The following is a 27,551-nucleotide window of genomic DNA, read 5'->3' as shown; positions in this document are numbered from 1 at the left end:
TCATGTGTCTAAATTTAAGGCAAATGGAATTTAATGGAAATTATACTGGATTAAACTATACTTAATTTAACACATTAATTTTTAAATCTGGAAATTAAATTTGAATCCTAAATTACATTGCCCATCAATAATTTAAGTTTTAAATATTTTTACATAATACAATAATTTTTTATTGAATTTACTAGGAAAAATATGTATATACCATTGCATAAAGGATTAAATCAAATAATAAGTACATATTATTACATATTTAGACTATGCCAACTGGAGTATGAAAACTAGTTGTCATGGTAGGGGAATAACTGAATATCTCATATGGCTAATGCCTTTATATACTATATTATTATACATAAAATAATGTTTTTCTAGTCAAACGAATAGTAAAAAAAAAAGAAAAAAAAATAGAATGCCCACCCTCTCCCACTGTTAAATGATTAAAAGAAGAGGTATTATCTGACTTTGAACATGATAATACTATGAATTCCAATTATTCTTAAAACAGAAATCTATATATTTGTTTTCATTTAAATAAATCCTCTGCCAACTCAGGCATGGAGAGAATTTTAAATTTTATGGATAACTCATGATCCAGTGTGCAGCTTAACATGGGACTGACTGCAGAACAAATGAAGGTAATAAAAAAATGTCATGCTTATTCTATCTATTGATATGCTTATTCTACTGTTGATAATTCCATCTTTACCCCTATCCCGCATGCCCGATGTCTCGGGGTCACACTTGACTCAGACCTTTCCTTCACTCCTCACATTCAGTCCTTGGCTAAAGCCTGCCACTTCCACCTTAAAAAACATCTCTAAAATTAGACATTTCCTTACACAAGACACAACTAAGATTTTAATCCACTCTCTCATCCTTTCCCGCCTCGACTACTGCAACTCCGTCCTCTCTGGTCTCCGTAGCTGCCACTTAGCTCCTTTACAATCCATTATGAATGCCTCTGCCAGGCTCATCTTCCTTACACGTCGCTCTTCATCTGCTGCACCTCCCTTCACTGGCTTCCTCTTGCCTCTAGGATTAAACACAAAATCCTCACTCTGACATACAAAGCTCTCAACTGCATTGCTCCCCCCTACATTTCAGAACTTGTCTCCAGATACTCTCCCTCCCATCCCCTTCGATCTGCTCACGATCTCCTCCTCTCCTCCTCTCTTGTTACTTCCTCACATTCCCATTTGCAGGACTTCTCCAGACTGGCCCCCATCTTGTGGAACTCCCTGCCTCGCTCCACAAGACTCTCCCCTAGTTTTAACAGCTTCAAGCACTCCCTTAAGACTCTACTATTCAGGGATGCATACAACCAACAATAACCTTTCCTACTCCATTGCTTTCCCTTGAACCCTTTAGAATGTAAGCCTATGAGCCCAGCTGTTTGCAGATCGCCTTCATAAGAGCCGACTACAACAGTGAAACTCTCGGCAGGGCCCTCTACCCACTTGATCCCTACAAAAGTTATCCTGTACACCGACTATGTTTACAGCGCTGCAGAATCTGTTGGCGCTCTACAAATACCTGATAATAATATCTATCTATCTATCTATCTATCTATCTATCTATCTATCTATCTATCTATCTATCTATCTATCTATCTAGCTATCTGAAACACAACACAAACAATAGATGGTGTTCACTCAGAAGCATACAATTATGAGTTTAGTAACAGGATGTTGTTTATAATTCACAATCTCCAATGTGATATTTGTTTCCAGAGCAAGGGCATGTGATATCTTTTACTACAAAAATCCTTTAAATCACAACTAAAAAGCAGAATGCCCTTTTAAAATTATTTGGTTTAAAATTCCAAAAAATGAATGCTAATATCTAAGCCGTTTCAAACTGCATCTGCTTTTATTTTGCCTAAGCAATAATTTAACAAATAGGTAATAATAGTTTTCACAGTTTTGTTGTAGCGCTATTTTGTTGTTTAAAGGATTTATAATGGGTGCACATAATATTCTATACCATATCATACTTTCATTGTTTTAACATAATTCCTTTATTTTGATATGCATGTCTCTGATACAGACTCTCCATATAAAAAATATATACCTAACACTTAAAGGGCCATAAAACAGGTTGAGATCTGTGCATATCCTAAAAGGGCTAATAAAGTAAAAATAGTTTGCATAAAACAATTGTTTAAAAATTGTTGGGAAGTATTTTAAAATAATTTTCAAAAATAAACAAAAATACTTAAAATAGCCATGCTGTCTGGACACTGTGTTTAGACACAGACATTGTATTTCTCCTGAGATCCCAGCTTCTAGGCATGCCCAGCAGATCATCCCTATTCATTTGTGCATTTTACCAAAACAACAATGTATATAGCTACAGCCATAAAAAGAATTGTGTGGGGGGAGTTAGAGCTGTACAATTCAGAAACTTAAAAGAAAGGGTTAATGGCGAGGCACTGCAGTATAAATTTGTAGGTAAAATAGTTCATGTACATATTATTATATTTTGTCTCTATCTCAACTTGTTTTATGTCCCTTTAAAACCATTTTCTTTCATAAAATGATGATGGACCACAGTCCTCTATAAAATATGGGCTATTTTGCCCACCACTAGGAGGAGGTCAAGAACCCTTATCAGTGCTTAAAATCCCTTACACCTCCCATTTCTCTCTTAGTTTTGTTCTTGGCCTCGTAGGAGTTGGTTGAGAATAGAGGTGTTCCAGCTACTTGCTTATGGATTTAAATTTGGGAGCTCATACCAATGTGAGACCCAGAGTCCCTGGAAATTCACATTTACAAAGAAGACAGAAGAGAAACTTCACAGCAGCTGAATGATACAGGGACATATGAATAGCTTGTTATGTGCACAGTCTTTCCCTATGGGATTTCAGCCATAACTACCCTCAGGCGTTGCGAGGACTCATCCTTAGCCTACCCCTGAGGGACACAGGTATTTCCTACTGCAATACTCTGTGGTGCTCGATACCTACACTGGATGGACTCTCTACTGGATACTGCTGCAGCTGCATTGAAAAGGATTTGACATTCCTGGTGAGCCAGTGGAGGGTTGCTGAGTAAGGTAAGTGACTTTACACAGCATACACACAGCCCATTGGCTATTTGTATGTCCAGGGATAGGCAAGGTGTCCGTACACGGACACTGGTGTCCGTGACTGGCTCTTGCAGTGTCCGCCACTCGTTTTGCGGTGGTGAGGCAGGAGTAGGACAGATGAATGTTTGTCCTGACACCACCTTGACGCACGCAGTGCCACATTACACACGGTTGGTGCTGCACCCATATGATGCAGCTCAGTAGCGGGAAAGTGACCCTTCCCGATTTCTTGATCTGTGCGGCAGCATGTTTCTAATGTCTCTGTGTAGAAGGCTGCTGCCTACTCTGACAAACCTTACCTTACATACACCTAGATTTGGAGTTTGACGTTAGCCGTGAAAACCAGCGTTAGAGGCTCCTAACGCTGGTTTTAGGCTACCGTCGGTATTTGGAGTCACTCAAAATAGGGTCTAACGCTCACTTTTCAGCCGCGACTTTTCCATACCGCAGATCCCCTTACGTAAATTGCGTATCCTATCTTTTCAATGGGATCTTTCTAACTCCGGTATTTAGAGTCGTTTCTGAAGTGAGCGTTAGACATCTAACGACAAAACTCCAGCCGCAGGAAAAAAGTCAGTAGTTAAGAGCTTTCTGGGCTAACGCCGGTTCATAAAGCTCTTAACTACTGTACTCTAAAGTACACTAACACCCATAAACTACCTATGTACCCCTAAACCGAGGTCCCCCCACATCGCCGACACTCGAATAATTTTTTTTAACCCCTAATCTGCCGACCGCCACCTACGTTATCCTTATGTACCCCTAATCTGCTGCCCCTAACACCGCCGACCCCTGTATTATATTTATTAACCCCTAACCTGCCCCCCACAACGTCGCCTCCACCTACCTACACTTATTAACCCCTAATCTGCCGACCGCAAAGCGCCGCCACCTACGTTATCCTTATGTACCCCTAATCTGCTGCCCCTAACACCGCAGACCCCTATATTATATTTATTAACCCCTAATCTGCCCCCCTCAACGTCGCCTCCACCTGCCTACACTTATTAACCCCTAATCTGCCGACCGGACCTGAGCTCTACTATAATAAAGTTATTAACCCCTAATCCGCCTCACTAACCCTATAATAAATAGTATTAACCCCTAATCTGCCCTCCCTAACATCGCCGACACCTAACTTCAATTATTAACCCCTAATCTGCCGACCGGAGCTCACCGCTACTCTAATAAATGTATTAACCCCTAAAGCTAAGTCTAACACTAACACCCCCCTAAGTTAAATATAATTTAAATCTAACGAAATTAATTAACTCTTATTAAATAAATTATTCCTATTTAAAGCTAAATACTTACCTGTAAAATAAATCCTAATATAGCTACAATATAAATTATAATTATATTATAGCTATTTTAGGATTAATATTTATTTTACAGGTAACTTTGTATTTATTTTAACCAGGTACAATAGCTATTAAATAGTTAAGAACTATTTAATAGCTAAAATAGTTAAAATAATTACAAATTTACCTGTAAAAGAAATCCTAACCTAAGTTACAATTAAACCTAACACTAGACTATCAATAAATTAATTAAATAAACTACCTACAATTACCTACAATTAACCTAACACTACACTATCAATAAATTAATTAAATACAATTGCTACAAATAAATACAATTAAATAAACTAGCTAAAGTACAAAAAATAAAAAAGAACTAAGTTACAAAAAATAAAAAAATATTTACAAACATAAGAAAAATATTACAACAATTTTAAACTAATTACACCTACTCTAAGCCCCCTAATAAAATAACAAAGCCCCCCAAAATAAAAAAATGCCCTACCCTATTCTAAATTACTAAAGTTCAAAGCTCTTTTACCTTACCAGCGCTGAACAGGGCCCTTTGCGGGGCATGCCCCAAGAAATACAGCTCTTTTGCCTGTAAAAAAAAACATACAATACCCAAGCCCCCCAACATTACAACCCACCACCCACATACCCCTAATCTAACCCAAACCCCCCTTAAATAAACCTAACACTAAGCCCCTGAAGATCATCCTACCTTGTCTTCACCTCACCGGGTATCACACCGATCCGTCCAGAAGAGCTCCTCCGATGTCCTGATCCAAGCCCAAGCGGGGGGCTGAAGAGGTCCATGATCCGGCTGAAGTCTTCATCCAAGCGGGGCAGAAGAGGTCTTCCATCCGATTGAAGTCTTCATCCAAGCGGCATCCATCCGGAGCGAAGCGGCAGCATCCTGAAGACCTCCACCGCGGAACATCCATCCTGGCCGACGACTGAACGACGAATGACGGTTCCTTTAAATGACGTCATCCAAGATGGCGTCCCTCAAATACCCCTAATCTAACCCAAACCCCCCTTAAATAAACCTAACACTAAGCCCCTGAAGATCTTCCTACCTTATCTTCACCATGCCAGGTTCACCGATCCGTCCTCCGAAGTCTTCATCCAAGCCCAAGCGGGGGCTGGCGATCCATAATCCGGCTGAAGTCTTCTATCAAGCGGCGGCTGAAGAGGTCCAGAAGAGGCTCCAAAGTCTTCATCCTATCCGGGAAGAAGAGGAGATCCGGACCGGCAACCATCTTGATCCAAGCGGCATCTTCTATCTTCATCCGATGATGAACGGCTCCATCTTGAAGACCTCCGACGCGGATCCATCCTCTTCTTCTGACATCCAACTAAAGAATGAAGGTTCCTTTAAGGGACGTCATCCAAGATGGCGTCCCTCGAATTCCGATTGGCTGATAGGATTCTATCAGCCAATCGGAATTAAGGTAGGAAAATTCTGATTGGCTGATGGAATCAGCCAATCAGATTCAAGTTCAATCCGATTGGCTGATTGGATCAGCCAATCAGATTGAGCTCGCATTCTATTGGCTGATCGTAGTGTTTCCCCATAGGAAACAATGGGGCCGCGTTAGGAGCTGAACGCTGCTTTTTTGCAGGTGTTAGGTTTTTTTTCAGCTCAAACTGCCCCATTGTTTCCTATGGGGGAATCGTGCACGAGCACATTTTTGAAGCTGGCCGCGTCCGTAAGCACTGCTGGTATCGAGAGTTGCAGTTGCGGTAAATATGCTATACGCTCCTTTTTTGGAGCCTAACGCAGCCCTTCTGTGAACTCTAAATACCAGCGGTATTTAAAAGGTGCAGCCAGAAAAAAGCATGCGTAGCTAACGCACCCCTTTGGCCGCAAAACTCTAAATCTAGGCGAAGGTGTTTATAAGGGGAAAAGTATTTATTTTGCTTAGTGCGCATTATTTAATTTTATTACACTCAAAATGGCTTTCAAGCTTTTTCTGAGGTAATTTGGCTTCTCTGCTGTGGAAGCCCTGCCCCCTCAGCTTCCCAGGCCTTACTATCCATTCAGGAGCAGTTACTAGGCAGAAATCAGCTCAGGAAATTATAGGGCAATCATTTTTAAAAGTACTTAATGAATCATTCAGTTTTCTAAGCATTTCCTCCTGCAAGCTGCCAGGGCGTTACTTGGACTCTGGAACCTAGGAGCATATAATAAAAGTGTCAATGGAGTTCTTAAGCTTTTTTTTTTTTTTTTTAAATTTCTTTTTATTAGTGCTTTTTTTTTCTCTTTACAACATGATAATAAATAATAATGCACAATACAGGAGGTCAATTGCACAGACAGAAAAAAGGGGAAAAAAAAGAAAAGAAAAAAAAGAAAGTGATGTACTTATAATTATACCGCAATTATATATTCAAATATTGTACTTTGAAACAACAACTATCACATTGTCAGTGATTAAATCTCCTATCTGGGGGGGGGGGGGGGAGAAAAAAAAAAAGGGTTTGTTCCATCTATCTAGCTAATCCAAAGTGCAGGAAAATTACCATTAAGAATATTTAGTTGGAAGAAAATAGATTGCTTAAACGGATAGATCAATTGCTTCTGTAGCCCAATTGGCATCATTTGGATAACCCGGCTCCATTTAGTGAAGAAAGATTCTTTCTGTTTTTCATTCCAGATCTGTATATTATATTGGTCTATTATTATCTGCGTCTCTATTAGCTTGACAAACTCCGCCATACTAGGAGCTACGGTAGCTTTCCAATTCTCCAATATTAATATGCGCCCGATCATTATTGCTGTGTTGATTAAATGAATATTCTTATACTTTTTATCGGGTCTGACAAGGAGAACAATCTGCTGACTTTTTAATAATATCTGTAGATCCAAAACTTTGTTAAGCCAGAAATAAATTTTTGACCAGAACTGTCTTATCTTTGGACACCACCAGAAACAATGGAGCAGGTCCGCCATATCTGAACTACACCTAGAACATAAATTCCCTCCTGTGTACCAACCTGCCATTTTTTTGGGCGTAATATAAATCATATTAATTAATTTGAATTGTGATTCCTTACATGCATTGGAGGTTTTAGTTTTTTTTTACTAATGAAAAACTTGCCTGAATATCATCCAAAGTTACCTCTGGAAGCAATTTATTCCACTTAATTATTAATGCATTCATATATTGGTGTCCCATATGACAAATCAAGGTTATATAGAACTTGGAAATTGAAAAATTACCTTTCAGATAGGCTTTGATGTTATCTGCTAAATTTCCTAGTGCCCAATCTATACTATATTTTGCTTTAATCATTTGGACATAATGTTGCAACTGGAGATATGCAAAGAAATCAGATCGGGGAATTCCAAATTCTGTATTGATCTGATGAAAAGATTTCATTTGAGCAGTTAGAGGATCAATCAGATGGACAAGATATGTTAACCCTTGGTTATTCCATTTTGAAAAAATTGATCGTCCCAGTCCTGCAATAAATTCTGGGTTGCCAGTGATCGTTAAATACTTTGATACATATGGTATTGTGTTTACTTCTAGGCATGTTTTATGCCAGGCTCGGATATTGTTAGAGAATGTTATCATATTACTAACATTATAAGGTAATTTAGATGGGCAACAGTGCAAAATCGCATTTAGAGAAAATGGGGCAATCAGATCTGATTCTATTTCTAACGATGTCAGGTATTCTTTTTTGGTGATCCAATCTACTGCATATTTGAAAAAAGAGACCCAGTTATAATATTGGATATTTGGAAATGCCATCCCAGCCATACTTTTACACTTGGCTAATTTCAACATAGATAGTCGTGGTCTTTTACCATGCCATATAAAGGAAGAACATACACGATTAAACATACTTAAATCTCTCCGAGATAATAAGAGCGGAAGGTTTTGGAGCAAATATACGCCTAGATTTAGAGTTTTGCGTTAGCCGTCAAAACCAGCGTTAGGGGCTACTAACGCTGGTTTTGGGCTACCGCTGGTATTTAGAGTCAGTCATGAAAGGGTCTAACGCTTACTTTCCAGCCGCGACTTTTCAATACCGCAGATCCCCCTACGCCGTTTGTGTATCCTATCTTTTCAATGGGATCTTTCTAACGCCGGTATTTAGAGTCTTGGCTGAAGTGAGCGTTAGAGCTCTAAAGACAAAACTCTAGCCGCAGAGAAAAGCCAGGAGTTAAGTGCTTTTTGGGCTAACGCCGGTTCATAAAGCTCTTAACTACTGTGCTCTAAAGTACACTAACACCCATAAACTACCTATGTACCCCTAAACTGAGGTCCCCCCACATCGCCGCTACTCTAATAAAATTTTTTAACCCCGAATCTGCCGACCGCACACCACCGCAACCTACGTTATCCCTATGTACCCCTAATCTGCTGCCCCTAACACCGCCGACCCCTACATAATATTTATTAACCCCTAATCTGCCCCCCCCCCCAATGTCGCCGCTACCTTACCTAAATTATTAACCCCTAATCTTCCGACCGGACCTCGCCGCCACTATAATAAATGTATTAACCCCTAAACCGCCCCACTCCCGACTCAAAAACCCTATAATAAATAGTATTAACCCCTAATCTGCCCTCCCTAACATCGCCGACACCTAACTTCAATTATTAACCCCTAATCTGCCGACCGGACCTCGCCGCTACTCTAATAAATGGATTAACCCCTAAAGATAAGTCTAACCCTAACACTAACACCCCCCTAAGTTAAATATAATTTTTATCTAACGAAATAAATTAACTCTTATTAAATAAATTAATCCTATTTAAAGCTAAATACTTACCTGTAAAATAAACCCTAATATAGCTACAATATAACAAATAATTATATTGTAGCTATTTTAGGATTAATATTTATTTTACAGGCAACTTTGTATTTATTTTAACTAGGTACAATAGCTATTAAATAGTTAATAACTATTTAATAGCTACCTAGTTAAAATAATTACAAAATTACCTGTAAAATAAATCCTAACCTAAGTTACAATTAAACCTAACACTACACTATCAATAAATTAATTAAATACAATACCTACAATTATCTACAATTAAACCTAACACTACACTATCAATAAATTAATTAAATAAAATACCTACAAATAAATACAATTAAATAAACTAACTAAAGTACAAAAAATAAAAAAAGTACTAAGTTACAAAAAATAAAAAATTAATTTACAAACATTATAAAAATATTACAACAATTTTAAGCTAATTACACCTACTACCTCTTTTACCTTACCAGCCCTTAAAAGGGCCTTTTTGCGGGGCATGCCCCAAAGAAAACAGCTCTTTTGCCTGTAAAAAAAACATACAATACCCCCCAACATTACAACCCACCACCCACATACCCCTAATCTAACCCAAACCCCCCCTTAATAAACCTAACACTAAGCCCCTGAAGATCTCCCTACCTTATCTTCACCACGCCGGGTATCACCGATCCGTCCACAAGAGCCTCCGAAGTCTTCATCCAAGCCCAAGTGGGGGCTGAAGAGGTCCATCATCGGGCTGAAGTCTTGATCCAAGCGGGCGCTGAAGAGGTCCATCATCGGGTTGAAGTCTTGATCCAAGTGGGCGCTGAAGAGGTCCATCATCGGGCTGAAGTCTTGATCCAAGCGGGCGCTGAAGAGGTCCATCATCGGGCTGAAGTCTTCTATCAAGCAGCATCTTCAATCTTCTTTCTTCTGGATCCATCTTCATCCCGCCGACGCGGAACATCCATGCTGGCCGACGACTTCCCGACGAATGACGGTTCCTTTAAGGGACGTCATCCAAGATGGCGTCCCTCGAATTCTGATTGGCTGATAGGATTCTATCAGCCAATCGGAATTAAGGTAGGAAAATTCTGATTGGCTGATGGAATCAGCCAATCAGATTCAAGTTCAATCCGATTGGCTGATTGGCTGATTAGCTGTTTTCTTTGGGGCATGTCCCGCAAAAGGCCCTTTTAAGGGCTGGTAAGGTAAAAGAGCTTTTCTATTTGTATTTTAGAATAGGGTAGGGCATTTTTTTTACTTTGGGGGGCTTTGTTATTTTATTAGGGGGCTTAGAGTAGGTGTAATTAGCTTAAAATTGTTGTAATATTTTTATAATGTTTGTAAATTAATTTTTTATTTTTTGTAACAGTTCTTTTTTATTTTTTGTACTTTAGTTAGTTTATTTAATTGTATTTATTTGTAGGTATTTTATTTAATTAATTTATTGATAGTGTAGTGTTAGGTTTAATTGTAGATAATTGTAGGTATTTTATTTAATTAATTTATTGATAGTGTAGTGTTAGGTTTAATTGTAACTTAGGTTAGGATTTATTTTACAGGTAATTTTGTAATTTTTTTAACTAGGTAGCTATTAAATAGTTATTAACTATTTAATAGCTATTGTACCTGGTTAAAATAAATACAAAGTTACCTGTAAAATAAATATTAATCCTAAAATAGCTACAATATAATTATTTGTTATATTGTAGCTATATTAGGGTTTATTTTACAGGTAAGTATTTAGCTTTAAATAGGAATAATTTATTTAATAAGAGTTAATTTATTTCGTTAGATAAAAATTATATTTAATTTAGGGGGGTGTTAGTGTTAGACTTAGCTTTAGGGGTTAATAAATTTATTAGAGTAGCGGTGAGGTCCGGTCGGCAGATTAGGGGTTAATAATTGAAGTTAGGTGTCAGCGATGTTAGGGAGGGCAGATTAGGGGTTAATACTATTTATTATAGGGTTATTGACACGGGAGTGAGGCGGATTAGAGGTTAATAACTTTATTATAGTAGAGGTGAGGTCCGGTCGGCATAATAGGGGTTAATAAGTGTAGGTAAGGTAGCGGCGACGTTGGGGGGGCAGATTAGGGGTTAATAAATATAATATAGGGGTCAGCGGTGTTAGGGGCAGCAGATTAGGGGTACATAGGGATAATGTAGGTTGCAGCGGTGTACGGAGCGGCAGATTAGGAGTTAATAATAATATGCAGGGGTCAGCGATAGCGGGGGAGGCAGATTAGGGGTTAATAAGTGTAAGGTTAGGAGTGTTTAGACTCGGGGTACATGTTAGGGTGTTAGGTGCAGACTTAGGAAGTGTTTCCCCATAGGAAACAATGGGGCTGCGTTAGGATCTGAACGCTGCTTTTTTGCAGGTGTTAGGTTTTTTTTCAGCTCAAACGGCCCCATTGTTTCCTATGGGGGAATCGTGCACGAGCACGTTTTTGAAGCTGGCCGCGTCTGTAAGCACCGCTGGTATTGAGAGTTGCAGTGTCGGTAAATTATGCTATACGCTCCCTTTTTGGAGCCTAACGCAGCCATTCTGTGAACTCTAAATACCAGCGGTATTTAAAAGGTGCGGGGGAAAAAAAGCACGCATAGCTAACGCACCCCTTCTAACGCAAAACTCTAAATCTAGCCAATAGTAATTTAGGAAATAAAACAGTTTTAATTAATGTAACTCATGCTGAGAAAGATAAAGGTAAATTCATACACTGTTCTAATTTTTTTTTTCCATATTCAAAGAAATCAGGAAAATTAAGTACATACCACTGTGTAGGGTCCGCACTAAGAGTTATACCTAAATATTTAAAACATTTAACTTCTTTAAAGGGATGACTTCTTATGCTACGAGGGGTCCTCCAAATCCACAATAATTCTGATTTTGAGATATTTATTTTATATCCCGAAATGGAACTATAAATATCTATGATATGCATTAATTGAGGGATACTCTGTGCTGTATTACTGAGAAAAATAAGCAAATCATCTGCATAAAGCAGAAGAGTCAAAATATTCTTCCCCAGATATATCCCTTTTAATTTGTGTCTTAACAATATCGCTAGTGGCTCTAGAGATAAATTGAACAGAAGTGGCGAAAGTGGACATCCTTGTCTAGTACATCTATTCAGCTTGAATCTCTCTGAAAGTTCATCATTAATAATTAAGGAGGAACAAGGATTCTTATAAATATTATGAATAAATTGTTGGAATTGTCCTGTAAAGCCGAATTTATTCAGCGAAGTAAATAAGTGATTCCAGGTAATCGAGTCGAATGCCTTTTCGGCATCGACTGTAAGAATTGCTGAGTCGTTTCTTTGAGATTCTTTTCTAGAATGGGATTTTTTCCAAAACCAATCAAGCAACACTGTAATTTTCTACAGATTTTTCATCGAGCTACGCCCTGTCATAAAGCCTACCTGATTCTGATGGATTAATGGATCAAGATATTTTTGTAATCTCTTCGCTAAAATAGATGTAATCAATTTATAATCTACGTTAAGTAGAGATATCGGTCGATAGGAAGAAGGGTTTTCTGGGTCTTTATCTTTTTTTAGAATCAGAGCGATATTTGAAGCAGAAAAATTATAAGAGCAATCTTTTTTTTCCTGATAATACTCATTAAACAATTTAAGTAAAACTGGACTTACTTGCTCTTGAACCATTTTGTAGAATTCGGACGGAAGGAAATCGGGACCTGGGGCTTTACTTGATTTAGCAGTTTTAATACCTTCTTTGATTTCTTCAGTAGAGATAGGTTGGTTAAGTTTGGTTAATTGCTCCAGAGGTATCTTTGGAACTTTGATACTTTGCTAAAACAATTCCTTATTTTCACGATGAACCTCTCTTTCTGCATATAAATCCTGATAGAACTGGAAGAAAACATTTTTAATATCTGAATTGTTTGTAAATCTCTGCTCTTTTGATTTAACTGCCAATATCCTATTATTTGATTTCTTCTTGGTAAGTCGTGCCAAATATTTAGCTGAATGCCCTGAAAACCCCCCATATAATGCTTTCTGTCTCAGTTCTCCAGTTACTGTTTGTTGCTTTAGAAATACATCTCTCTCTCACTTGGCCTTAATATACTTGTCCCAATTTTGTTCATTTACTGATGAAATATACGTCCTAAAGCTGTTCTTAAGAGCATTGGCTAGTTGATATTCCCTTTGCTTATTCTTGCGTTTCCATTTGCACATATATGCTTTAATTTCCCCTCTAAAGAAACATGCTGCAGTCTCACAAAAAAATTCTATTTTATTTAAGTATATTTTGTTAAAATTGTAAAACTCAAACCATTTGGACTGCAACCAATTCTTAAATTTAATATTATGTATCAGATGTTTGGGAAAGAAAAATTTAGAAAAATTATTTGACACCTTCCTGAGATTAGATTTAATAACTAAGGTTAGAATCGCATGATCAGAAATAACAATATCTGCAATGTCTGTTACTATATTCAATCCGCATATTTTATCTGAAACCAGGAACAAATCGATTCTCGAAAATGTTTTATGACTTTTAGATTCACAAGTGTACGTTCTTGAGTCAGGGTTTTGTATACGCCAGATATCTTTAACAGCCAATGAACTACAAAAATTCAGAAGCAATCTATTTTCATACGTTTTCTTATTCTGGGATCCTTTATCAAATCTGTCAAGCTTAGAATCAGGTACCATATTAAAATCCCCGGCTATAATTATATTTTCTTTAGAAAATTTTAAAAGTTTTCCACTAAGATTATCCCAAAATTCCAGTTCTATAGAATTAGGGCCATATACATTACATAAAATAAATACTGAATTATTAATTTCTATTTTTATAATTTGAAATCTCCCTTCACTATCTCCCTCTTCATATAGAATCTTGTAAGTCAAATTCTTATTAATTAGGATCGCGACCCCTCTCTTTCTTTGACCATATGGAGTAGCGATCACTTCAGGAGTTCTTAAGCTTACTGTAGAATTGTATCTAGCAATATTACTGTTTGTGTATGTCTGGTATCTCTACATACTCTTCCATTAAACAATATGGAACACAAATGTTTATGTCCCCACTAAAATCATTGTCAGCACATTAGAGGAATAGTTTATTGATAACCCTCTCTGTATGTACATTACATGTTCCATTATTTCAGGTCAATGCACTCTGTTATAGATATTTACCTCAGATTATGCATGTGATTTAGCCACACCCTATTAAATTCCTTTAAGGAATTATGTAATGTCTATGTTGCTCACTTTACCTCTGAGAAAAATAATAGCTAGCAATGCTATGGCAGCATATTTTGTGGCTATTATTATTGAGATTTATACTTTTTAAACTCTTTGCTGATAAAACACTACATGCTGTATAGACACAAAGGTGTTATCACTTATTTCTAAGGTTTCAGATTTGATAACATCTTATATGCAGGTGTTTTTGCAAAGACCTTTAGGCAGCTGTACACCTCAGCACATTTTTAAGTGATCTGTATTGTACACAGTTTACTATAATATGTGCAATTATCTATTGTACTGAACATAATGACATATGGTGCAATTATCATTTATTATAACTATCTGCGCCATTAATACTTCTTTATAAGTCAATTACACATTGTACTCCCATCATTGCCAGGGGATGTAAACAGATTTTTTTTTATGCCAGTCTGCATTTTATATACTGTTGTACATTATAAGCTTGTTGGAATCTTATTTACAGTGCTGTACTTCATGTACAATATTATTATACAGTGGAGGCTCCTCTATAGGAGCCCAGGCACATGTGAATCCTTTGAGAGAAAAAAACAAAACAAAAACCTTTTTGGCTAAATAAATATAGTTTTTCCAATAGCCCCCCTATTGGAAAAATTATATTTATTCAGCCAAAAAGATTCCAGTCCAGTTTTGTAAAAAAAAATAATTTGCTGTTTTTTGATTCGTGCGATAGACTTATTTCTAAGTGCCTGCAGCGCCACCCCCAACCCAGCCCCTAACCTTCTTAATTGCACAGCTTTTGCTGTGCGAGTGAGAGCTAGCGTTCACCATCCTGCCAAGGTTCCAGAGCTAGGGAATTTGGCCAGATATATCACTTATGGTTTGCCAAACTAAGAGCCTCTTAATAACATTTCTATCTCTTAAATGGTGCATTTTGTGCTCAAAATATAAAATACGCAAATAGAGAATGGCAGAAGTTACTGCTGCTTTTACTTTGTGCAAACAAACGCGTGATAAAGTGTCACTAATGTGACGCAGGCCACCAGAGCTGCATCCCACTGCAACTGTGGCAGGGGTCCTTTATTGTGAAGGGGGCAGGTAGGTATTTGCAATAGGGGACAAGTATTCTCTAATATTGCCTTACAACCAAAGAGAACAGATCGAGGACATATTGTTTTTGTTTATGACATATAGCCAGTGATTTTAGCGTAATATTGTTACAGCAAATATGTGATTAAAATTCCATTTGAGGAAATAGAAGCATATGCTGTAATCATTGGCATTTGTTATTGAATAGCCCAAATGGTCGAATAATGATCTTAAATGTTGGACCAAATATTTTGTGTAATGAAGTATGTATGGGAATTCTAGAAGTGCAAATATGACATCCTTTCTTGTCTGCTATGGGGATACTGGTCTTCAATTCACTGGAATTCAGATCTCTAGCTCCAGCGGCCCTATACCTAGCCTCATTTATCAGTAGTAGGTAACTCTGTTCCCTGTTTCTCTGTTTCCATACTATATTTATATCTCATTTTATTTTATAAAGAGACCACAAATTCTACCCCAAGCTTCCAAATATGATACCTAGGAAGTTAAAGGGACAGTAAATGCTGTGTAATTACAATACATTTCTGTTGTGTTACTTATAACAAAAGCAAAACTACTTAGCTACTGAGATATATCTTATAACAACAGCAAAACTACTTACCTAAAGAGCTATATCCCCCCCCCCCATACATTTTTATTGAGGTTTTTAGGTAGAATAAACAAGAAATTACAATTACAAATATAAAATGCTGCACTTTGGCGCGGTCGGGCCGGGCTGTGACTATACAGCTGGCCCGATGCGCTGAGTAAATATAACAGACCCGCTCAGCAGAGAGCAGAGAGCAGGTCTGTGAAACACCGTTTTTTTTTTAAAATTAATAGGGGAAATTATGTTTTATAAATGTTTGGCTAATATAATGTTATATAATTCTGCACTATGTGCAGAATTATATAACATTATTTTTAAGGTTTACTGTCCCTTTAACTCCCCTTATGCATATGCTCAGATTAATAAAATACACCTAGACTCAGTTTTCTTATAGTTATACATTTGCTGTGTAGCTGGCCACTTTTGCGCCTTTGTATATGACATAGTTTAAGGTTTGTGATAGTATTAGTATAAAGAAAAATACGACTAGCTGGGTGCTCTAAGGGTAGCCCACCTAAAATTGTATTGCAGAAGCTTGAGCGACTGAGTGACATATATTTATATGGTAATTAAAGCTAATAAGACATGTAGCATAAGGGAATGGATGAAGTCAGGTAGGTACAGTTAAGTAGGAACTGTTTAGCCAATCTGTTATGTGTTCTACATTATACACCATCAGTTAGGGGATAAGAAGAGCGGGTCTTAGGAGGTTAATATAATTAATAATTGCACTGATTACTGGAACTCCATGTCTGGTGGTTACCAGTGATGTGCGGTGACTTCAGAGGCTGGTGAGGCAGTGTCTAGGAATCGGATACGCCTTCATTCTTTAGATATCCTTTGTTGAAGAAATAGCAATTGCACATGGGCGAGCCAATATCTATATGCAGCCACCATTCAGTATCTACTGAGCATATTTAGATATGCTTTTCAACAAAGGATATCTGATTTTCTTCATTCTTTTGATATCCTTTGTTGAAAAGCATATCTAAATATGCTTAGAAGCTATTGAGCATATTTAGATATGAATTTCAACAAAGGATATCAAAAGAATGAAGAAAACCAGATATCCTTTGTTGAAAATCATATCTAAATATGCTCAGTAGCTACTGAGCATATTTAGATATGCTTTTCAACAAAGGATATCAAAAGAATGAAGAAAATCAGATATCCTTTGTTGAAATTCATATCTAAATATGCTCATATTTAGATATGCTTTTCAACAAAGGATATCAAAAGAATGAAGAAAACAGATATCCTTTGTTGAAATTCATATCTAAATAAGCTCAGTAGCTTCTAAGCATATTTAGATATGCTTTTCATCAAAGGATATCAAAAGAATGAAACAAAAATCAGATATTAGATGTAAATTTGAAAGTTATTTAAAATTGCATGCTCTTTCTAAATCATGAAAGAAAACATATGGGTTTCATCTCCCTTTCAATGGTGTCTTTGAAAACTGGTCAACTTAGTAAACATCTGTTTTTAGTCTAAAGGATTGTAACAGAAACTCTTGCCAGATAACAAAATGCTTGCTCTGATTATGAGATCTAGAAATCTAGGCCCATTAAAATATGTTTCAAACATACTTTTTTACTTCAATGCTGCAAATTATGCTTATAGATTCCTTCATTATTCAGTAAATATAAAAATGTTGTGAACCAGTGGCAGCTGGTGAACAGGTATAGGCACAGACAAAGGCTGTGGTGGACATTTTACAAAATTTTTACAAAATTGGAAAACCAAAGCACAGGCAAGAACCTGCATTATCAGCATGAGATTATTTCTACCTAGGACTCTCTAGGGGGAGCAAGTCTGGGCAGTCAAGAATTCAGGTTACTAGCTTCTAGATATCCAGCTGCTGATTAAAGGGCCAGCTTCACTGTTGTGTACAACTAGGGAAAGCCACAATATTATAATAGTTATTGTATGAACTCATTTTATATAGAAAATACATTATTATAAAACCTCATCTTTTCAAAATAAATTAAGAATGTGTGTTACAATTTTAAGAGGTAGCCATAGCACAACCTAAAAATTGTATCTGCCAAAGATTACCAATCCAAGAAAGCAACTCCAAGAGAGAGAAGCAGAATTCTGTGCAATTGGTTATTACTTTGGTATTCACTTATAGAAGGGTATGAATCAAATTAAAATAGCATCACCCTTTCAATGCTCTTGACCCATCACATTTATGGAATATAAAGCCATAGAAGTAGCAGAGAAACAGAACACCAAGGAACAACCTCACAATGAATAAAGACCAAGGCAGTTAGTCATTCTAAACATTAAATAATTGGACTTATTTGTAAGTATGAAAATCTTATATTTCCTCTCTATCATTATGACACCACATAAAGAAATCTGTACATCTGGGTGCAGGTAAAATCAGAGCCAAATAAAAGTCAGACGGCTCACAGGTACTAGAGGTCTTCCCTCACTTGAAGGGGACAACTACCTAGGATTAAACATGGAAAGGGCAAGAAAAAAAAACACAGACACAGTGACAGTCAGACACTGAAGCAGAAAAAAAACAGACCGAATAAAAAAAAGATATCAGACTTGTTACTGAGGACTCCTCAGTAACAAGTCTGATATCTTTTTTTTATTCGGTCTGTTTTTTTTCTGCTTCAGTGTCTGACTGTGTCTGTGGTTTTTTTTCTTGCCCTTTCCATGTTTAATCCTGTCAGTGAGGAGAATAACAAAGCATCCTGATCCACACATGCCATGTACTCTTTGGGTAATACAAAATAAGGACACCAGGAGGATTATTTCTGCTGGGGACTAGACTCCTTTGATACTCTGAACTCATAGAGCAGCTACTGACAGAACAGCTTTATAAAAGCCCCATAACCTGACATATCCCACATATCACTCGCCACTGACCCAGCTACCTGTCATGAGACAAGCTTGCATTTGCCAAGGGGTGGGGAGCCCTCTATTGCAGCACAGTGTCTAATGTGGGCATATGATTGACAGGGGCTATGGTGGTGCAGGTCTGATATGAGGTCTGCTTGGGGCTTATAGCTGAATGAGACTGTACACAATGTGGTATGAATGGGGCTCATATTATGGCTGACAGGAGCTGCAGAACCATAGGGATTGATGAACTACCTCCCTATTTCTGTGACTGACAGCTGGCAACCCTCTTGCAAAAGAACAGACTTTCAAAAGCTTCCTCTGTAACACGATTTGCTAATTACACTTGTAACGTGCCACCTCTGCCATTTATGACCCTTAGCATAGTTACAAGTATTTTGCAACTCATGAATCTGTTTAATTTTCAATTGCATGTTTGGATATACAAAATCATACACGTGCATGTATAAAAGTGTCCTTATGACAAAAAAAAGTATATGCGAATACAAAATCTTCATATTTAACACAATATGGTGAGCACACACGGTCAGTTGTAGGAAATAATACTTAGCAGTTAGCAGCAGCCAATGTTGTACCCTGCCTTGCTGGACCACCCGCATCATCTCACCTCAGTCTCTAGCGCTCCGCTGTAGCAGACTGACACAGACAGTTGACAATGATCTGGTTGGTTAATCTTCAGACTGCAGAGAGCAGTAACTCGGTGACTCAGACTGTGTCCTAGACTCCTGTCGCCGCGTGTGTGAAGGCTGGGGCTCCAGTATGAGCGGGCAAGCGGGGTCACGTGACGGTGACGTTGCGTGCTGACGTCACTGCCTGTCCTGACCGCACCAAGGATCGCAAGATGCAACAATTTCCCGCCCGGCAACTCAGCCTAGAGACTCAGACATACTGATGCCTGATTGGCTGAGCGGCCGGGCAGGCAGGGCTCAGGGCTCCCGAGGCGAGCCTCCGGTGTGGGAGCATGGGCCGCATTGAGAGCACTGCTGCATTAGCACTGATTATCCTCTTGATGGCAGCAGCAGTCTCTCAGCGGCCCATAGTTCCCAATACATTTCATATTGCGCAATATAAGGATAGCTAGCCTCCAGTTTATTATTGCGCAATATGAATGTATGTATTCTTGTATAATTGAATACATGTAATGTATTATAAAGTTTTGCACAATGCACATAACAAAATAAATTTGGTGGAGGGGTGGGGGGGTAGGGGGGGTCACCTGTTTATTAAAAAAATATATATTTGAAAAAAAAAAAAAGGATTTTTTTTTTTTAAATTTGTACAAAAAGGGTGTAATACATAGATTGGCCAGGGTAGGCACTGCCTCACCTGCCTCTTATGAGTGCACGTCACTGGTGGTTACTGAAAAATAGGAGATAATAGATGGGAGAGCTAGAAACTTGGTATATTGGATATCTAAAGCTCTCAGTTAATTACTACTTATTCTCATAAACAATGTGGAGGGTTATGATTGGGAGAGAGCTTCAATTTCCCATGTTGCATTAGGTAACAGTGTAGTTCAGGTATGTAAGAAAGGGAGATAATGGGTGGAATGGTCTTTGACCCTTTTTGACAAATAAGGGGAAATCAGTTTTCTCAATGGTTATTCCTAGTATAAAACATGGATATGAAGATAGGGCTTGCTACTAATAATGAAGTGATAACATCAAACTTGCCAAGAAGAATAAAAAATAAAGTGAACACATAAAACAGAAATCTTAACTCTGACATTAAATTATCAGGTGTGTAGCCTTCAGGATGATCCGTTTGGATCAAGCCAGACTTAGAGAGGAGGTAGGGTAAGTTATCTTGCTCTCCAGTTACATGGTTAAGTCTGAGGGCAAGTCATTATTAATATCTGGCGATCAGCCTATTCCCCTTCTAGAAGTATTGTCATCTCTTTGCAACAGAGCTTTAAGAGTTTTAGGTCGGTTGCATGTTAGCAGAAAGAATGTCTCCTCATGGATGTAGTTGGAAGGTAGCGTTGGACCAGCATGCACATTACCCAGATCCCACTTTGTGAGCCTCCACATAGGCCTAAGACTAGATTGTTCTCTGGCTTCCTCAATATGGGCTGAAGCGCTGATGTATCAAATAGGGCTCTGCGGGATGGGGTTATATTGATCAAAGACAAGGTAGTACTCTCCTCAGAGACTTCCAACTGATCTCATAGCAGATTGATACTTGGCTCCCATGAACCAGCCGCATCCCCGGGAGCATGAGTCAGACGAGGGGGATCACTGGTGTTTTCGAGGTGCTGTGTAGGTACCCGTGTATTATTCTGTGGTGCAGAAGTCACAGCAAGACCGGTCTTTGATCTCCCATGAACCTGCGTGGCACTTATATCAAGTTCCAGGACTCATTCTAAGGGCTGCTCCAACCCCAATGAGGTAAGTGATTATGAGAGCTCTGGCTATACCTGGTCATTTGAGGATATAGGAACATCTGTATTCTTAGGTTTCGGTGAAGTTTGTTCTACTGGCTTGTCCCCTTTCTGTAAAGATGCAATCAAGTTGCTCATGTTATCACAGAACTTTCTCTCAAGGTCCGCTAGTAGAGCTTGAAGGGTGCAATAAAAGTCTCCTACAGCATGGATATGGATGTTGTGTGCGATTATGTAGATGTTTAGGTGGTGTAAATGTAGAGCTTGAACTGTAGCTATCTATAGTGACAATAGCAAGTCTGTGTGAATATCAGCAGATCCAGAGCTGCTCGACCCAGGGGTGGGGGTGTTGAGAGTGCGTGTGTAGGTCGCTGCCTGAGCTCACAACGGGCTATATCAGGTCCCAGAATGTATAGATGGATCAATATCAATGTTCGGAAGAAGAACTTATAAGTTAGCTAAATCTTATAGTTGTGAAATAAGATGCGAAAAGTCGTTCAGGATAACCGTCAGATTATCAAAAGTTCTCTGGGAGCTTCATAAATTGCTGCTTCCAAGCCACGCCCCCTAAAGAGCTATTTCTTATAACAACAGCAAAACTACTTACCTATAGAGCTATATCTTATAACAACTTACCTAGTGTAATAGAGTCTTCCTTTGTAGAAAGCCTGTACGTTATGTCGTAAATGTAAATTTAATTTTCACCATTTATGTATTGTGAACCCCCATTTGAATAACCCACGAGCTACCACTGTTATTATATGCAAATCTCTAGAAGCTGTTTGTTTATGGCATGTGTAGTATCACACAAAATCATGTTTACATAGGCAGAACTTCTGTCTCTGTAGATATGCAAGACATTATGGGCCAGCTTACAAGTGGAGCAGAGCGCTAAATATCGTTTTCATGAAAGTGATATTTTAGCTCCACTGTGTAATATCAGCACACAATGCTTCCTAGCAATACAAACGCAAGCTCGCGTTCACATTGCAATTTACTTGTTATACCAGCGCACATTATAGTGCACTGGTTTTACAAAGTGGAGCGCTAAATATCGCTGCACACTTGTAATCTAGCCCTTTGTTGGGTACAACTTTGATGGTGATCAGAATTCAGGGCATTTCAGTTGCACCGTATCTGGACAGCATACTACTGCAAACCTATTCCCTGTCTCTAACTATTGCTCATACTTCTATTTTTCTTCAAGACCATGGTTGGAGAATCAATGTACCTAAAAGCTCATTATATCCTGCTATATGGGTAGCATTTACAGGAGTCATATAGACTCAATGCTTATGCATCTGGTTCGTGTCTCTCCCTACAAAGGGCTCCATTTCCATCAGTAACTCGGTGTATGGAGGCCTTATGGTAGCTGCTTCAGATGCAGTTCCTTTTGTACACTAGTTTTCTATAAGGTCAAATTTCTGCTTAATCTATTCTTTTTCATAGGAAGTAGGCTAAACATCCTGATGTTCACACTTTTGTCTAGGTGTTTTCTCGAATAGTTTGTAAAACCTATTTCTCCACCCTGTCATTTGAATCTAGTTCTTTCTTTATTACAAGGTCCTCCCTTTGAACCAATGCATTCCATTGACAAACAGTTTTTTTCAAAAGTACTTTTCCTGTTAACAATCTCTTCTGCAAGGAGAGCCTCTGAATTGTCAGCACTGTCTTGTGATTCTCCATTTTAAATTATTCACAAGGATAAGGCTGTACTTCGTACCAAATATGATTTCCTTCCTAAGCTAGTTTTTACAGAAAATATCAATCAAGAAGTTGTTATACCTTCATTGTGTCCAAATCATTCTAACTCTAAGGACTGTTACAGTAAAGGACAAAACGCTACTAAGGTAGCGTTGAATTCTTGGCTTAAACAAATGATTTACAAGGCTTACTTGGGGGGTCGCCTCCTAAGCGTGTCACAGCTCTTTCTACAAAAGCAGTTATAACATTGTGGGTTTTTTAAAAATGATGCATCTTTGGAGCAGATTTGGAAAGCTGACACATGGAGACCTATTTAACAACCGTCTTGCGGACCTGATCCAACAGTGCGGATCAGGTCCGCAAGACCTCGCTGAATGTGGAGACTGGAGAGCAATACGCTCTCAGTATTCAGCATTGCACCAGCAACTCACAAGAGCTGCTGGTGCAACGCCGCCTCCTGCAGACTCCCGGCCAATGGGCAGACATGATCCGCTGTAGCCTGCACATTTGCGGCCAATCGGCTGCTAGCAGGGGCTGTCAATCATCCTCATCGTATCCAGAGGTGGCGGATGAGTTAAGGAGCAGTGGTCTTACGACTGATGTGTCTTAACTTAAGTTTCAGGTGGGCCTGAAACTTCGGGCGTAGATTGCAGCATTCACTCCTTGATAAATTTACCCCATGGTCTTCTCTGCAAACCTTTACAAATTTTAGGCCAGATTACTAGTGGAGCGCTAATTTCTTATGTGCCAGTTTATGGGTACCCAATAAATAACCAGCCATTACAAGTGGCTGGTTATTGCTATCGCAATCACACGGTAGCAATTAGCGCTTATGAAATTACACAGAGATCAGATCTCTGGTTAATTTGAAACAATGTGCCCCAAATGCCCCCAGTTGGTGGGTGCAGGGTGTTAGAAAAATAACGGCACTGAAAAGTCCCTTTACATTGCGGTCTATGGGAACTTTGTGTTCCCAGTAAATATATATGTATATGCTTATATACATATATAGTTATGTGTTAATATGTGTATATACACATATAAACACATAAATATATATGTATGTATATAAGCATAGCTTAGAAACAAAAAGGAGGATATGCTCGATAAAAAATTAAAATATCTTTATTGTAATCCAACTCATTAAAACAACTTCACAGAGGAAACAAAGTGTGTAATAGAGCGTAGCACCACAGCCTGTGGTGCTACGCTCTATTACACACTTTCGCCTAGATTACGAGTCTTGCGTTAGCCTTAAAAAGCAGCGTTGAGGGGTCCCCCTGCTGCTTTTTAATGCCCGCTGGTATTACGAGTCAGGCAGGTACAGGTGTACCGCTCACATTTTTTTTCCGCGATTTTAGCATACCGCAAATCCCTTTACGTCAATTGCGTATCCTATCTTTTTAATGGGATTTTCCTAACGCCGGTATTACGATAGCTGGAAAAAGTGACCGGTAGACCCTCTCCTGTCAAGACTCCTACCGCATTTAAAAGTCAGTAGTTAAGAGTTTTATGGGCTAACGCCGTGACATAAAAATCTAAACTAAAGTGCTAAAAGTACACTAACACCCATAAACTACCTATTAACCCCTAAACAGAGGCCCCCCACATCGCAAACACTTAACTAAAATGTTTAACCCCTAATCTGCTGACCGGACATCGCCGCCACTTTAATAAATATATTAACCCCTAAACTGCCGCACTCCCGCCTCGCTGCTACTATATTAAATGTGTTAACCCCTAAATCTAAATCTAACCCTAACACCCCCCTACTTAAATATAATTTAAAAAAATATAAATAAAATTACTACAATTAATTAAATTATTCCTATTTAAAACGAAATACTTACCTGTAAAATAAACCCTAAGCTAGCTACAATATAACTAAGAGTTACATTGTATCTAGCTTAGGTTTTATTTGTATTTTACAGGCAACTTTGTATTTATTTTAACTAGGTAGAATAGTTATTAAATAGTTATTAACGTAGTAGTTAAAATAAGTACAAATTTACCTGTAAAATAAACCCTAACCTAAGTTACAATTACACCTAACACTACACTATAATTAAAATAATTACCTAAACTAACTACAATTAATTACAATTAAATTAAATAAACGAAATTACGGAAAACCCCCCCGCTAAATTACAGAAAATAAAAAAGAAATTACAAATTTTTAAACTAATTACACCTAATCTAATCCCCCTAAAAAAGTAAAAACTTCCCTACCCTATACTAAATTACAAATAGCCATTAAAAAGGCTTTTTGCGGGGCATTGCCCCAAAGTAATCAGCTCTTTTACCTGTAAAAATAAATACAATACCCCCCCAACATTAAAACCCACCACCCACACACCCAATCCTACTCTAAAACCCACCCAATCCCCCCTTAATAAAACTTAGCACTACCCCCTTGAAGATCACCCTACCTTGAGATGTCTTCACCCAGCCGGGCACAAGTGGACCTCCAGAGGGGCAGAAGTCTTCATCCAGGTGGCATCTTCTATCTTCTTCCATCCGGAGTGGAGCGGGTCCATCTTGAAGACATCCGACGCGGAGCATCCTCTTCCATCCGACTGTGACTGAAGAATGAAGGTTCCTTTAAGTGACGTCATCCAAGATGGCGTCCCTTCAATTCTGATTGGCTGATAGAATCCTATCAGCCAATCGGAATTAAGGTAGGAAAAATCCTATTGGCTGATGCAATCAGCCGATAGAACTGAAGTTCAATCCTATTGGCTGATCCAATCAGCCAATAGGATTGATCTCGCATTCTATTGGCTGTTTGTCAGGGTGCCAGGAATCAGACTGAGACGAGAAGTGCAAAAATAATCACACCTTTATTAATAACAAAAAATAATAAAAAGTCCACAAGTCAAATAACAAGACAGGAGTCAAAACCAGAGCTGGTAGTCAGACGAGCTGAGTCAGGAGCCAAAGCGAATAGTCAGACGAGCCGGAATCAGGATCAAGAAAAACAGCAGAGTCAGGAACAAGCCAGGGATCAGGAACCAGGAAGGACGTCAGGCAGCCAGGTAATACACAGGAACTCTCACAAACAAGTCTGAGACAACACAAAGGCAAAGCATACTGAACAGAGGCCCTTTAAATAATAAGTGATGACATCACAATTCTGAGACTGCATCCTATCTCACATGGATGATGCACACCAGTCTGGCCATAAAAGGAAGTGCAGGAATTGAGCAGCATCCCCCACAATGCACCATAGTCAAGAAGAGGGGTGAGTAAAATGGCTGCCAGCAGCACATGGCAAACAGAACAGGGAAAAAACCCTGAGAGTACCCTCCCCTCAACAACCCCTCCCCCACAGGAGGACAAAAGGCTTATTGGGGAAACGGGCATGGAAGGTACGGAGGAGGGTGGGAGCATGAACATCAGAGGAGGGAACCCAAGAACGCTCCTCCGGACCATAGCGTCTCCAGTGAACCAAATACTGTACATGGCCCCTGGACATACGAGAGTCAATAATGCTGCTGACCTCATACTCCTCATGGTTGTCAACAAAGATTGGACGGGGACGAGGCAACATAGTGGTAAACCGATTACAAACCAATGGTTTCAAGAGGGAGACATGAAAAACATTGGAGATGTGCATAGCAGGATGAAGGTCAAGAGCGTAGGCCACAGGATTAACCCGTCGGAGTATTCGAAAAGGACCAACATAACGGGGAGCCAATTTATTGGAAGGCACATGAAGGTTCAAGTTGCGGGAGGACAGCCAAACTCTCTCACCAACCTGGTAGGAAGGTGCGGGCAGACACCTACGATCAGCCTGGAACTTTTGGCGCTGCATAGAACGATGAAGGCAATCCTGAATCTGCACCCACGTGGAACGGAGTTGCCGGAGATGCTCCTCCAAAGCCGGAATACCCTGAGACATGAATGAATCGGGCAACAAGGATGGTTGAAACCCATAATTCGCCATGAACGGGGATAACTTGGAGGAAGCATTAATAGCACTATTACGAGCAAACTCTGCCCAAGGTAACAGTTCAGACCAATTATTGTGGTGATCTGAGACATAGCAACGGAGGAACTGTTCCAGAGCTTGATTAGACCGTTCCGCAGCCCCATTGGATTGAGGGTGATATGCCAAGGAGAAGGAAAGCTGGATCCCCATTTGAGCACAAAAGGAACGCCAAAATCTGGAGACAAACTGGCTACCCCGGTCCGACACTATCTCCTTGGGTAACCCATTTAAACGGAAGACCTCCCGGGCAAAAATTGAAGCAAGCTCCTGAGCAGTAGGCAGCTTCATCAAGGGAATGCAATGTGACATTTTAGAAAAACGGTCAACCACCATAAGGATAACAGTATTGCCATTGGAAACAGGGAGCTCGACAATGAAGTCCATGGAAAGATGTGTCCAAGGATGCTCACCATTAGCAATAGGTTAAAGAAGACCCACAGGAAGACGTCGAGGAGTCTTATTCTATGCACAAACTGAGCAGGAGGCAACATACGCAGCAACATCAGAACGAAGACCTGGCCACCAGAATTGTCGAGTGACA

The 27,551-nt window shown here is 38.9% G+C and overlaps 1 protein-coding gene across 1 annotated transcript in view; it reads left to right on the top strand.

Annotated features, from left to right (window-relative positions):
- LOC128660194 (phosphatidylinositol 3,4,5-trisphosphate 5-phosphatase 2) overlaps positions 1-27,551 on the top strand; it is a 254,345-nt gene that overhangs the window by 34,799 nt on the left and 191,995 nt on the right. The window lies entirely within an intron of this gene.

The sequence above is a fragment of the Bombina bombina genome, chromosome 1 (genome assembly GCF_027579735.1).
Source record: "Bombina bombina isolate aBomBom1 chromosome 1, aBomBom1.pri, whole genome shotgun sequence".
NCBI lineage: Eukaryota > Metazoa > Chordata > Amphibia > Anura > Bombinatoridae > Bombina > Bombina bombina.
Note: the sequence above shows the minus strand (reverse complement) of the source record. Positions and strands in the feature narration are given on the sequence as shown.